This window comes from Erinaceus europaeus, chromosome 7, assembly GCF_950295315.1.
Source record: "Erinaceus europaeus chromosome 7, mEriEur2.1, whole genome shotgun sequence".
Taxonomy (NCBI): Eukaryota; Metazoa; Chordata; class Mammalia; order Eulipotyphla; family Erinaceidae; genus Erinaceus; species Erinaceus europaeus.
In genome coordinates, this window is record NC_080168.1 from 44,218,151 (window position 1) to 44,233,577 (window position 15,427).

Below are 15,427 nucleotides of genomic sequence, written 5' to 3' on the forward strand. Positions count from 1 at the left end.
TGTTTTTACTGATGTCATCATTGTTGGATAGGAGAGAGAGAGAGAAATGGAGAGAGAAGGGGAAGACAGAGGGGGAGAAAAAGACAGACACCTGCAGACTTGTTTCACTGCCTGTGACGCGACCCCCCTGCAGGTGGGGAGCCGGGGGTTTGAACTGGGGTCCTTACTCCGGTCCTTGCTCTTCGTGCCATGTGTGCTTAACCTGCTGCACTGCCACCTGCCCCCCCCCCCACATTCTCTTTCTTAATACTCACCTTTTTTTTTTAAATTTTATTTTATTTATTCCCTTTTGTTGCCCTTGTTGTTTTATTGTTGTAGTTATTATTGTTGTTGTCGTTGTTGGATAGGACAGAGAAATGGAGAGAGGAGGGGAAGACAGAGAGGGGGAGATAAAGACAGACACCTGCAGACCTGCTTCACCGCCTGTGAAGCGACTCCCCTGCAGGTGGGGAGCCTGGGGCTCAAACCGACCTTTTTTTTTTTTTTAATGAGAGCTAGAGAGATGATGAGATCTTAGCACTGCTGAGCTATGGAATGTGACTGTCCTGGGGGTTGAATCTGTGGTCCCTGGGGCTTAGGAATACATGCAAGTCCTATGCTCTAACATTTAACTGTGTCTCCAGCCCACATTGTCTGTCTGTCTGTCTGCCTTTCTTTCTTTCTTTCTTTCTCTCTTTCTTTCTTTCTTTTTCAGAGCTAAACAGTTTTATTTATTTTTTCTATTTTTATTAGTGATTCAAATATTGATTTACAAAATTACATGTTAATAGGGGTATAATTCCACACTGTTCCCACTACCAGAATTCTGAATCCTGTGTCCCTCCATCGCAAATCACCACAGTTCTCACAAGGTTGCAGACATGGGTTGACTGTCATCTCTACAATTATCTGTCTACATTTGTACATAATTGCTCCCCTTTATCTTCCCAGTCCAATTCTCTCGTCCCCTCCAAGCCACATATAACTCTTATTACTACATTTTATTCTATCTCCCCTTATCTTGCCCTCTCTCTGGGACCTAATGGAGCTGGAGTTCAGAGTTCTCTTATCCTCATCCTCCTATCACTTCTCCCCCACTAGGAGTATGGATCACAGTTGTTTTGGGGGTGCAGAAGGTAGGTTCTGTCTTCTGTAATTGCTTTTTTGCTGGATTTGGGTGTTGGCAGTTTGATCCATACCCCCATCCCTTCTCTATCTTTCCCTAGTGGGGTAGAGCTCTGGAGAGGTAAGGTTCAAACAAATAAACCTATAGATTTAAGTCATGACTGTAAGGTAGGTCATGCCATGAATCATGAATGGACATGGAACTAAGAAGTTGGTGAAGATTATTAAAAAAAATTAAAGAGACCAATCCCAAAATAAAAGCAGTAGCCAGAATCACATAGTAGGTATAAGTGTACAGAATTTAATAGGACAGCAGCCATATACAGGTTACATAAGGGTGTGTGTGTTTGTAGGGGATTATGTTTAATTTTAGAAGTAGTTGTCCATTTAGTATATGTTAAAAATCAAGTGTCACTGGAGAGTCTGTTTTTTACTCCATTTTCCCTTTTCCTATTAATCTATTACCTATTTTTTTAAATTAATTTTTTCCTGTGTTATTTGATAGGACAGAGAAAAATTGAGAGGGGAGGGGGAGAGAGAGAGGGAGAAAGACACTTGCATACCTGCTTTATCACTTGTGAAGCATCCCTTCTGTATGTGGGGACCAGGGGCTTGAACCTGAGTCCTTGTGCATGATAATATGTGTACTCAACTGGCCCCATCTGCTCATATTTCTTTTCCCCTTTTTCTTTCTTTCTTTTTTTCTTTCTTTCTTTCTTTCTTCCTTCCTTCCTTCCTTCCTTCCTTCCTTCCTTCCTTTCTTTCTTTCTTTTTTCCTCCAGGGTTATTGCTGGAGCTTGGTGCCTGCACTATTAAACCACTGCTCCTGGAGGCTGTTTTTTTTCCTTTTGTTGCCCTTGTTGTTTATTGTTATTGTTATTATTACTGTCGTTGTTGGATAGGACAGAGAGAAATCGAGAGAGGAGGGGAGAATGGTGGGGGGAGAGAAAGATAGATACCTGCAGACCTGCTTCACTACTTGTGAAGCAACCTCCTCTAGAGGTGGGGACCTGGGGACTCAAACCAGGATCCATATATGCTGATCCTTGCACTTCGCACCATGTGCACTTAACTCACTGCGCTACCACCTGGCCCCTTCTTTTCCTTCCTTCCTTTCTTCCTTCCTTTCTTTTCTTTTAACTTTTTTTTTTTTTTTTTTTGCCACCAAGGTTATCACTGGTGCTCGGTGCCAGCACTACAAATTCTCTGCTCCTGGAAGCTATTTTTTCCCATTTTGTTGCCCTTGTTGTTGCCCTTGTGGTTATTAATAGCTGTTGTTGTTGGATAGGACAGAGAGAAATGGAGAGAGGAGGGGAAGACAGAGAGGAGAAGAGAAAGACAGACACCTGCAGACTTGCTTGGGAATGCACACAAGACCAGGCATCAGGGGTCAGGCGATAGCGCAGTGGGTTGAGCCTCAGGCATAAGAGTTTCCTTGCATAACCATTATGTTACCTATCCCTGCTCACCATCTACTCATTTTTAATAGGCAGAAAATTAGTCATCTCATAACAAACCAGATGTTATTTCTGTCCTTAAGTAGGTCTGTGTCAGTTGGGGAGCACAGTATGATGGGGCAAGTGCTGATTGCTCAAGTAGCAAAACTTAGTGCTGGCATAGGTGCTGAGCAGGAATTCCTGTAAAGTTGGGCAGAAGAGCAGTTCAAGCAGAGGAAAGAGCCTGAGGAGAGGCCCTTGAGTGCAGGAGAGCTGGAGCTTGTCCAGAATGAGCCTGCTTAGTTTCTGCTGAGGTGAGACAAGCTGCTGTGGCCGGCTTGGCTTGCGGAGGGCCCCTGGTGCCAGGCCAGTGATGATGCCTGTTTTTTTTTTTTTTTTTTGCCTTTAGGGTTATTGCTGGGACTCAGTGCCTGCACCATGAATCCACTGCTCCTGGAGGCTATTGTTTCCCCTTTTATTGCCCTTGTTGTTTTTTTAATCATTGTTATGGTCATTATTATTGTTGTCATTGATGACATCGTTATTGGGTAGGACAGAGAGAAATGGAGAGAGGAAGGGAAGACAGAGAGGAAGAGAGAAAGACAGATACCTGCAGACCTGCCTCACCGCCTGTGAAGTGACTCCCCTGCAGGTGGGGAGCTGGGGGCTTGAACCGGGATACCTACGTCGATCCCTGCACTTCGTGCCATGTTTGCTCAACCCACTGCGCTATCGCCTGACCCCTGATGCCTGGTCTTGTGTGCATTTCCAAGCCCCTGAAAGATGCTAAGGCTGTAGGAATGAATTCTAGGACAGTGTCCGAATAATGACTTGCACAGCAGGCTGCTGGATGAAATGAAGGTCAGGCAGAAGCTCAGAGAGCAATGGAGCAAGACCAGTGGAGGGTCACTGCATCGAACCGTAACACTGAGGATGGAGAAGCTGGGACAGACTCAAAACTGATAAGAGTGGTGGGTGACTGAATGAGGAAGCCAAGGAAGGAGCAATCGTGGGGTACACTGTGGCTTCACACAAAGTTGAATGAGGGGGCAGTTAGGTGGGTGAATACCAGAGAGAAACCTTTGCGTGTGTTGTGGCGGCCACTTGGGTCACTGCGGTTACAGCCTGTCCTTTCGTGCAGTGTGTGTGTGTGTGTGTGTGTGTGTGTGTGTGTGGTGACAGAGTCAAGCACGTAAGTGAGCGAGGAAGTGATTCAGTGCCTTTCAGCATCTGACAAGCAGGCTGGAGAGAAGCATATTTTCACAACAATTTCAGCTATGAAAGGACTACCAAGAAAAAAGGGAAAGTACAGAGAAGTATTTTAAAAAATTATATTTCTGCCATACAAGGAGTTCCAATAAAAAATGGGAAAGAACAAAGAAGAAAGGAGCCATCTTAAGGAGAGAAAAGATCAGCTGTTAGGCCTCCACTGGAGGTTAGCGTCTTTCACCTCTTTAACACATTGTTATTTTTTCCTTCTATTTCTTTGTGATGACTTCTGCATATTTGTATATATGAGTACTTTTGTCTATTAATGCCTTTTAAGTATTTTGCAATGTGAGGATTTTTTGCCTCTGTAATTTCCCCCACTCTAGGATGCTTTTTCTGAATGATAGGCATGAAATTAGGGGAAAGGGGGAGAGAGAGACAGAGGGATAGAGAAAGGGAGAGACTATCACATGGGAGCTTCTCCTGGTGCTGTGGTACCTCCCATGAGGTGCTAGGGTTCAAACCTGATTCATGGGCCTGGCAAGTATAGGAATAAGTGGGTTAAGACAAGCTGAGGGTGACTTGAGGAGGGAGCTATCTGTAGAGAGGGAGTGAGTAATTGATGGCAGTAGGTTCTGGAACCAGTGAGACTGGTGGACAGCATACAAGATTAACCTCAGGAAGGTGAGGTAAGGATGGTAATGATGGCTGAAGGACCCTAGGAATTGAATCACGAGACAGACTCTTATGCATACCCAGGAAGACATCCGGGGGAACCCTTATTTCCCTCCCTATTTCTGGCTTTCCATGATTCAGTCACAGACGTTGATTCCATGTTGATTTCAATATGATGGCAGCTGGCCATTGTCACAAACCTGTAAAAAGCCACCAGTCTTTTATTTGATCTCAGCGGTTATTCTCATGCTCCTAGGTACAACTTGGTTGGGTTTGGGCTGCTTTTGGTTAGACCTGGCAGAAGCCCAGCTTCAATTGGCCTTGAACAGACCACTAGACAGGCACATGACAGATCAGTGTGCTATCCAAGTGAGCTACTTCTCTGGCTTAGGATTGGGGTGGAGTTTGTTGCTCTGAAGTGTCAAGGGTGAGATGGTCTCAGGAGCTTAGCTTCAGAGTGTAACCTTGGGCTTGATTTATTAGAATAGCACTGGAAAGGCCTTGGTATAGAAGAAGTCAGCAAAATGTGAATCCAGAGGTTGACAGGGTGATCTTGTCTGAGTGACAGCACACTTGGTTGAGTGCACACATTACCATGCACAAGGACCCAAGTTTGAGTCACACTACCTGAAGGGGGGAAGCTTCTCCAGCAGTGGAGCAGGTTTGCAGGTGTCTCACTGTCTCTCTCCTTATCTCTCCCTCACCTCTCAATTTCAGTAAAAAGAAAAGAAAAAGACCAGGTGATCTTAATGGATTCTACAAATTATTCAAGATCATGAAGGTTAGCAAGAAGCCCTCTGAGTCTGGTCCAGTGGCCCCAGTGCACTGGGGGCTGAGCACTGGGCCCTGACCCCAGAGACAGGCGTGATTTGGAGATCTACCAAAATGGGAAATTTCTGTGGCTGGGAGAGAGCTGGTTGCCTCTCCTTCCTGGAGAACAGACCTCACATCCTGGAGGTTTTGATGCCTTCATGGAAGGAGGTGGAGAGAACATCCCACCTTCCTTATAGCAGACAAGACTACTTCCACTAGTCCAGAAATCACCCCTGATGGTGTGTGTTTCTTAGAAGTACTACAGAAGTTCTTCCCATTGCAGTGCTGGAGATCACACTGGGGCTCTCAACTATGCAAGCCCTGTGCTCTACCCCTGCACAGTTTCCCAGGCCACACTGCAGTTTAGTTCTTGTTGCCCTAGTTGCTGTTATTGTAGTTATTGTTGTTGTTGGAAATCAAGGGAGGAAGGACAGAGGGGGAAAGAAAGGTAGACACCTGCAGACTTGCTTCACCGCTTGTGAAGCGACTGCCTTGCAGGTAGAGAGCCGGGGGCTCAAACCGGGATCCTAATGCCAGTCCTTGCACTTAATACCATGTACACTTAACCCACTGCATTACTACCTGGCCTATTATTATTATTATTTATTTTTTAATTGGGTCCAAGGTTATTACTGGGGCTCTGTGCCAGCACTACAAATCCACTGATCCCAGTGGCCAATTTTTACCTTTCCCCCACCCCTATTTTATTTTATTTCATTTTTTCCTCTAGGGCTCGGTGCCTGCACTATGAATCCATTGCTACTGAAGGCCATTTTTTCCCATTTTGTTGCCTTTGTTGTTATTGTTTTTTGTAATTGCTATTGTTGGATATGACAAGAGAAATCGAAGGTGGAGGGGAAGACAGAGAGCGGGAGAGAAAGATAGACATCTGCAGACCTGCTTCACCCCTTGTGAAGTGACCCCCCTGCAGGTGGGGAGCCAGGGGCTTGAACTGGGGTCCTTATGCTATGTGCACTTAACCTGGTGCGCTACCACCCAGCCCCCTCTACTTTCTATTTTATTTAATAGAACAACAAAAATTGAGAGGAGAGAAGGCGAGAGAAAGATACCTGTAAACCTACTTCACTGTTCATGAAGTGTCCGCACAATAGCGGGAACTCGGACTTGGGTCCTCACTCTTGGTCATATGTGTGCTCAACAGGTTGTGCCACTGCCTGGCTTCCCAAAGAACGGCTTTTATGCACAATCTCGAGTGAGATAGTCTAGAAGAAAGAAAGGGAACAACATGAGCCAAGGAACTCATCATTAAATAGTTTTATCAACAATCATAGTTAAATACTTGGTAGAATTGTTCAGAACTCTCTGAAAAGCAGGGTCCCTGTTGGAGCCCCCGGCTCCCCACCTGCAGGGGAGTCGCTTCACAGGCGGTGAAGCAGGTCTGCAGGTGTCTATCTTTCTCTCCCCCTCTCTGTCTTCCCCTCCTCTCTCCATTTCTCTCTGTCCTACCCAACAACAACAACATCAGTAACAACAACAAAACAATAAGAGCAACAAAAGGGAATAAATAAATAAATATTAAAGAAAGCAATTCCAAAAGATGACCATGAATAGTAACATCATAATAGACAACTAGAGTTCTATGCCCAGACCCCAGAAGTTCCCCCTATTAAATTTGTACCGTTTACAAAGTTTGACTTCTTCTGTAGTGCTGTAAATATGGAAAAAGAAGAGATTCTTTTCTACTCCTTGGATCACAGCTAATAAGAATAGCTCTATATTTAGAACATTTTTTCTTGATGAATAAGTAAAAAAATAATTTCCTGTGTGGCAGAACTTTGTTGGTACTTGCAGGCTGGGGAGGTGAGAACTTTGTGAATTTCTAAGTAGGCTGTAGCCTGGTAGGAGATGCTAATGGCAGTGACTGTTGGCTAATCTTTGTTCTCTGTGTTTGTTCTCAGGAGTGGACACAATGTACCCATGCCACACTTCTATTATTTTCTCTTTGAAATCTCTCTCTCTCCCCACCCAACTCCCACCCCTCTGTTAGGTTAGCTATTTTATACAGCCCAAGAGTTGAGCAAACATAGGGTTGAAAATATTTCTGATGTAAAGGAATTGGTTTATATTGGACATAATCACTCCCAGGAAGGAGCTCCTGATTAAAGCGATAGTTACTGATAAAATAAAAGTGATGGTAGAACAAACTGAAAGAATTAAGTGTTCTCTATGGGTATTTGGTCTTAGATAGGGGTGCTCAAAATAAGGTGAAAAAAGAAGTGTGTGTGTGTGTGTGTGTGTGTGTGTGTGTGTGTGTGAAGCAGGTTGCAGAAATCCAGCCTGTCCCCAAGAGCAACCACAGACACATAGATAAACAAATATTTATTTGTATTTATATAACTAGAGCCTTTGGTACAGGTGGTGCTGGGGAGCTCAACTGTATCCAGTGTCCTGTGCTCTCCAGATGAGCTCTCTGGCTCAGTGTGTGGCTGGTTTTAAGGCAGTCCAGTCCAATGTCTGGAGTCATGACTTCGCCTCATCTGTAGTTATTTAGAGTGAAGGAGATATCCAGCCTCTATGTTTCTTGTTTGTTTTTTACCAAAGCACTCACTGTTCAGCTCTGGTTTATGGTCTGTGTAGGTAGGGCAGGATTGAACCTGGGACCTTTGTTGCCTCAGGCATGGATGTCTTTTTGCATAATCATGATGCTAGCTCCCTAGCCAAAACCCAAGCTCTCTGGTTCGTGGAGGGGAGGACTGTCAAGCTAAATTGAAGCAGAAGGGTCCTAACAAGTACACAGGCTGGAGTTGTGATGGAGGCTCTGAGGTAGAAAACACCCATTTTGAGGAGTCAGGCGGTAGCATAGCAGGTTAAGCGCAGGTGGCGCAAAGCGCAAGGACCGGCAGAAGCATCCCGGTTCGAGCCCCTGGCTCCCTACCTGCAGGGGAGTTGCTTCACAAGCGATGAAGCAGGTCTGCAGGTGTCTGTCTTTCTCTCCCCCTCTCTGTCTTCCCCTCTTCTCTCCGTTTATCTCTGTCCTATCCAACAATGATGACAACAATAATAACTACAACAATAAAACAAGGGCAACAAAAATAATACATAAATAAATATAAAAAAGGAAAAATAGAAAACAGCCATTTTGAAACCAGTTAGGTGCCCAACTATAGGCTTAGCTGTGCTGCTCGGTGTTGGCCAGTTGCTGTTTTTTTTTTTTTTTTTTTTTCTTATTTTATTTTTGTTTTTACCAGAACACTACTCAGCTCTGGCTTATGGTAGTGTGGGGACTTGAACCTGGAACTTTGCAGCCTCCAGCAAGAGAGTCTCTTTGCATAACCATTATGCTGTCTAACCTCTGCCTGCTCTGTTTTTTCATTCTTTTTCTGACTTGCCTCTGGTAGTGCTTGGGGTTGGGGCAGTTTGACTGAGATAAGGATCACCACTTGGCCTAGGGTGTGTCACCCTTAACTCTCAACTGAAGGGTTATGTTTTCACTAATCCCCAAAGTGGGGACACTGGGCACCTTCAATAACACATAACTCTACAAACCTTTTTTTTTTTTTTTTAAACTAGAGCACCTTTCAGTGCTGGCTTATGGTGGGGCTGAGAGGTTGACCCTGAAACCTTGGAGCATTAGGCTTGAAAGTCTGTTGCACTGCCAAAGGTGCTACCTTCCCAGCCCTCTGCAAGCATCATTATCTATCTATCTATCTATCTATCTATCTATCTATCTATCTATCTATTATTTTTATTGCCACTAGAGTTATTGCCAGGGCTCGGTGCCAACACTACAAGGCCATTATTCCTGATGGCTTTTTTTTCTTTCTCTTTTCTTGGATAGGATAGAGAGAAATTGAGGGGGGAGGGAGGGAGGAAGGAAGAGAGATATCTTCAGACCTGCTTTACCGCTTGTGAAACATCTCCCCAGCAGGTGGGGAGTAGGGGCTTGAACCTGAGTCCTTGTGCATGGTGATATGTGCATTTAACCAGATATGCCACTGATTATACCCCCTTATTTCTGCTTTTGACAGTGTTGGGGATGAACCCCGGGTCTGGTGCATGCATGATACTGCCAAGCTAACTGCTGGTCTGTATTTTGTGCTGTGTTCTTCTGAGGGAGGTGGAAGAGGCAGAGAATAAGAGAGACCAAAGCTTCAGTCTACCATCCATTTGGTGCTTCCATTTGGTACCTGGGATTGAGCCCAGGGCCTCCTGCATTACAGACATGCACATTACTCACTCAGTCCCTTTCTGGACCTACTTTGCAAATATTTTTGTGAATATCACTTAACAAAAGTCCAAGCCAGAGCCTATGGGCATATGTACTCTCTCACTCTAGCAGGTCAGCATGATGCCCTGCAGCTGGCTGTAACCTCGACAGGTTCTCTCTTCTCTATCACATTCCCTGTGATAAGAGAAGGCCAAATCTTTGCTAATAGGAAGGGGTCCAGTTTTAATGTCCGGTGCAGGGTTTTTTTTTTTTTTTTTTTAAGAGAGAGAGACAACAGGGGAGCGCCACCATCCTTGGCCTTCTCTTGATGCTGTCCTTGGTGCCCCATGTGGTGCCATAGAATGAGCCCAGGCTTCATGCACAGTGAGGCTGTGTTTACCTACACAGTCATCTTCTAGCTCTTCACTGTATTGTTTACTTGTTTTTGTTTTCAGGTTTTTTTGCACATGTGCAATTTCTTCACTTCTCCCAGGCCCATATTTTTTCTCTCTCTCTCTCTCTCTCTCTCTCTCTCAAGAGATGGACACCCATAGAGGGGTCACAATACATAAATAAATCACATAATTTAAAAAAAAACATTTTTTTAAATATTTATTTTATTTATTTATTCCCTTTTGTTGCCTTTGTTGTTTTATTGTTGTAGTTATTATTGTTGTTGTCGTTGTTGGATAGGACAGAGAGAAATGGAGAGAGGAGGGGAAGACAGAGAGGAGGAGAGAAAGACAGACACCTGCAGACCTGCTTCACCGCCTGTGAAGCGACTTCCCTGCAGGTGGGGAGCCAGGGTTCGAACCGGGATCCTTATGCCGGTCCTTGTGCTTTGCGCCACCTGCGCTTAACCCGCTGCGCTACAGCCCGACTCCCATAAATCACATAATTTAAAAAAATTTTAATTATCCTTATTTACTGGATAGAGATAGCCATCGAGAAATCGAGAAAGAAGAGAATGATGGAGAAGGAAAGAGACACTTGCAGCAGCCCTGCTTCACCGCTCGTAAAGCTTCCTCCCTGCAGGTGGGGACTGGGGGTTCCGAACCTGGTTCCTTGCACATTGTAACATGCACTTAAACAAGTGTGCCACCACCTGGCCCCCATAATTTTTTTTTAGATTGGGGCTCAGTGCCTGCACAACTCCACCACTCCTAGTAGCCATTTTTCCCCCTTTCTTTGGTAGAGCGTGAGAGACAGAAAGATAGGGAGGGAGGGAGAGAGAGAGAGAGAGAGAGAGAGAGAGACAGAAGCAAAGATATCTATAGTACTCTTCTACCACCTGTGAATTTTTCACCCCTGCAAGTAGGGACTGAAGATTTGAACCTGGATCTTTGTGCATGGTCATGAGATGAGCTGTTGCCATTGAAATGTTTTACTCCTGCTACTTTCTTTTTCTTCCTTTCTTCCTTCCTTCCTTCTTTTTTTAATATATAGTGGTGCAGGGACTTAAACCTGGGACTTTGGCACCTCAGGCATGAGAATTTCTTTGCATAACCATTATACTATCTGTTCCTGTTCTTACTGCTACTTTTTTTTTCCTCCTATTTATTTATTTTCTTCTTGTCTCAGGCTCCGGCACTCGGTGCTGCCACTATAAATCCACTGCTCCTGGAGGCCATTTTTTCTTTTTTTTTTTTCCCTCCACTTTTTCCATTTTAGTCCATAGGACAGAGAAATTGAGAGGGGAGGGGGAGATAGATAGATAGATAGATAGATAGATAGGAAGAAATGCTCCTGCAGACCTGCTTCACCACTTGTGAAGCATCCCTGCTACAGATGGGGTTCAGGGGCTTGAATCTGGATCCTTGATCAAGTCCTTGCTTATGGTGCTGTGTGTACTTAACCAGTGCACCACTGCCCACACCCCTTCTTTTTTCTTTTTACAAATATCACTTAGCACAAATTTTCAAATATTTTACAGTTTACCATGATGATTCCCCTGCCCCCTTTAGTACTACTAGCAGGTCGTTTAGTCCTACTTTTCTTTCTTTACTCTTTGGGCTACAAAACTGTGTTCTTCCTTCTAAGATTGGTACTGGCTTCAGGGGCCTGGTGATGTGATGTCCCACCTGGTCTTTCTGTGTCTCTGTCTGAATGAAAAAGTGGCTTGGGAGTAGTGAAATAATGCAATGAGCAAGACCTGAGAGAGAGAGAGGGAGACAGACAGATAGACATAGACACACAGACATAGACTCTGGCTTCCTTTCTCTCTCTCTCTTCAAATAGATGGCTCTTCCAGCTCCTTATTAGAGCACCTCTCCCACCTGCCTCTAAACCTCCTCTCCCCTCCCTTCCTGTACACTTAGCTGCAGGGGCCAGAAATCAGAAGGGGCCCCAACTTCCTGTCTCTTTAGCATCTGCTCATGCTTTTAGGGCAGGAAGCTGCTTTTGGCGGAAGGGCTTTCTCTGTGAGCTGTTTTAGATTCAGTTCCACCTTGCAGGGTGGATCTGGTGGCTCTTGAGATTACGCCCAGCTGCTGTAGCTTCTTCTCCTTCCCATTTCCTTTCTCAAGAGCCCTCAACTGGCCTAAATTAGAATTGAGGTGAGACTCATGGTAAAAGAGCTGGCTTTATTTCCCCATCTTTGCCAGCCCTGAACTTTCTGTTTTCCTAGCCAGTTGGGTGGGGAGGCCTGAAACTGGGCATCTTTGCCGGGGTGGGCGGTGCCTGGCCTCCTCCAAACCTATTCCAGCCTCTCTCCCTTGTTGCAGCGGCCAAGGAGACAGGACAGATTCAGACATAGTCAGATTAGTATGCTTCTAGGGGCTAACAGGCACAATGTCTGAGCTGGGAGGAAAGTTCAGGAAAATAAATGTGGGATTCTCTAGCTGGCATTTCCAGAAAACAGGGGCAGTGTATGAGAATAGGTTCTATGGGTCTGAGGTGAAGGAGCACAGAGCATATACTAAACTTGGCTGAGTTCTGGATATTTATAGAGGTTTTAGCTTTCATCACTTATGCATACCTCGAGGACTCATGGTCTAGTTAGCTTGGCTGAGATTAGGCTAGATGATGGATCTCTAGTCAGGGAGGAGCATGCTAGACTTTCCCTGGTACAACACAGAGGGAAGAATCCAGGGCCTGAGGAGAAATGGATGTTGGGGGTATATTCTCCAGTGTGAGCTGCTCCACCCCACAGAGGTGTGGAGAGACATTACGAAGCCCCTCAGTGCTGAGGGTGTGGGGTGAGGATGAGGAGGTGGGGAAGGGAGTGTCCACATGACAGGACCCCAGAGGAGCAGAGTCCCAGGGGTGGCAAACTTAACTCAAGACAGATGGCTACACTGCACAGCAATTCATTTTTTTTTTTTTTTTCCTGGCAGGACTTGTTGATGGCTAGTGGATCATTGTCTTTAAAGGAATGAGTTATGATGGCATCTCAAAATTAATTTCTTGACTGATTATGTTTGTCTTTTTTCTTCCTTTTTGTTACCACCAGGGTTATCGCTGGGGTTTAGTGCCTGCAAGACAAATCCACTACTCCAAGTGGACATTTTTCCCTTTTTTAAAAAAATAAATATTTATTTATTCATTCCCTTTTGTTGCCCTTGTTTTATTGTTGTAGTTATTATTGATGTCCTCATTGTTGGATAGGACAGAGAGAAATGCAGAGAGGGGGAGAGAAAGACACCTGCAGACCTGCTTCACCACTTGTGAAGCAACTCCCCTGCAGGTGGAGAGCTGGGGGCTCGAACCCGAATCTTTACACTGGTCCTTGCACTTTGCGCCACCTGTGTTTAACCTGCTGCTATATTGCCCGACTCCTACTTTTCCCTTTTTTTTTTTTCCCCTTTTGTTCTCTTTTCTTATTTGACAGATCAGTTAGAAATTGAGAGGAGAGGGGGAGATAGAGAAGGAGAAAGTGACATACTTGTAGACCTGTTTCACCACTCATGCAGCTTCCCCACTGTAGATGGGAAGTGGGGGCTCGCACCCAGGTCCTCGCACATGGTAATCTGTGTGCTTAACTGGGTGCACCACCAGCCAGCCTTCTCTTCTTTTTTCTTTCAAGGCTTATTTATTTTCATGAGAGAAAGGACAGTAAGAGAGACCAGAGAATCACTCAGCCCAAACATATGGCAGTACTAGGGATTGAATTGGGTGCCTCTGGGGCTACAGGCATGCAGATCCATTGCTCTAAGGATGAACTATTTTCCTGGCCATATGTCTTCCTAAGAAGAAGACTTTTGGTCTGTGAGGCAGAACCTTGACTTGAGTTGTCACAATGGAGAGGCAAAGCTTCTTAACTCAGTTTCCAGACTCAAGTTGGATTCAGAGCCCCTTGATTCAAGGGAAGGTCATGGCCAGTGGCACCTCCCACATGGTCATGTGTATATAGTGGATCTCTGCTTCCTGTCTTCCCCAGAGAAACATGTCCCTCTGCTCAGAGCAACAGCAGAGAAAATGGAAGGACCTGGACCTTTTAGAGACTCCTAGACATGAGGATCCAGAGTGCCCTGTGATTTACCTGTCCATGTATGAGCTTCTAATATTTACTGTTATTATGGGTTTACCATATATATCATATATCATATACTACTCCAAGAGTCTAAAAATCCATGTTATGGTTATTTCCTTAGTCCTTGAATTCATAAGCAGAAGGGACACCTTTGACAACTAGTAGAGTGTCTACTTTGGTCCCCTGACCTAGAAAATAGAGCGGTCATAGCCAGAAGGGCCAAATGGAAGCCTGTGGAATTCCCCCTTCCTACTGGGATAATAAACAAAAGAAAGCACTACATCCCTGGGAGAGTGTCAGATTGGTGCCCCTCCCCATCCCACAAAACTTGAGAAAATAAAGGCACGGGAAGCCTCTCATCTCGACTATTTAATAGTTTAATTTTTGTTATTAATAGTATGTTACAGGTTGTAAGATTACAGAGTATAGTTTAATACCACACCCACCACCAAAGTTCTTTGGCCCCACCCTTGCACCTCCCAAAGATAACCACCATAGTTCCCACAAGTCTTAGAAACAGTTTGCTTACTTCTTTTTTTTTTTTTAGCAAGTTTGTGCAAATCAGATCTTGAGATTCCACATATGAATGAAACTATCTGGTAGTTGTCTTTCATCTTTTTACTTACTTCACTAAGCATAATCACCTCCAGTTCCCTCTATTTTGTCCAAAAGGACATAATATTTTTTTTGATTGCTGAGTAGTATTCCATAGGATATATATGCCATGATTTCTTTATCCAGACATCTGTTGATGGACATTTTAGTCTCCTTTCAGTCTTTGGCTATTGTGAATAATGAAGATTAAATAGTTTTTTTTAAAAAAACTATTTATTCCCTTTTGTTGCCCCCCCCTTTTTATTATTGTCGTTGTTGTTGGATAGGACAGAGAGAAATGGAGAGAGGAGGGGAAGACAGAGAGGGGGAGAGAAAGACACCTGCAGACCTGCTTCACCACCTGTGAAGTGACTCCCCTGCAGGTGGGGAACCAGGGGCTCGAACTGGGATCCTCATGCCGGTCTTTGCGCTTTGCGCCACCTGTGCTTAACTGCTGCGTTACCACCCGACTCCCAGCTTTAATAGTTTAATGTTAATATTAAATGTTAAACTTGCTCAGTGTTAAACAAGCAAGTTAAATAGTTGAGATGAGAGGCACTCTGGGCCCTCTATTGACATCGATACAGAACCAGGACTCACACGCAGAAGGTTCCAGGCTCAATCGTCAGCACCACCAATAGCAGGAGATGAGTGGTGATCTGATCAGACAGACAAACCAGAGAGGGAAATGGCAACCGAGCTCCACCCGAGGGCCTGTCATGCAATGTTTTTCCTCTGAGCTGGCCTGGCCAGCAGTGTCCCCACATGTCCCTTGGGGTTCTAGAGACCCACTCCCCCACCCCTCCCACTTTTTTCTCAGCCATTATCTTGCTGTAACCTCATGTGTAGCCCACCAGGCTGGTCTAGTACATTGGTGACAGTGTAGTCATGGGAACTGATGAACAGGAAGCCACAGATAATTTAGATACTCTAGTAAGATCTATTCAATGGGGGTGG

The 15,427-nt window shown here is 44.8% G+C and overlaps 1 protein-coding gene across 4 annotated transcripts in view; it reads left to right on the forward strand.

Annotated features, from left to right (window-relative positions):
* C7H12orf75 (chromosome 7 C12orf75 homolog) overlaps nt 1–15,427 on the forward strand; it is a 63,569-nt gene that overhangs the window by 27,561 nt on the left and 20,581 nt on the right. The window lies entirely within an intron of this gene.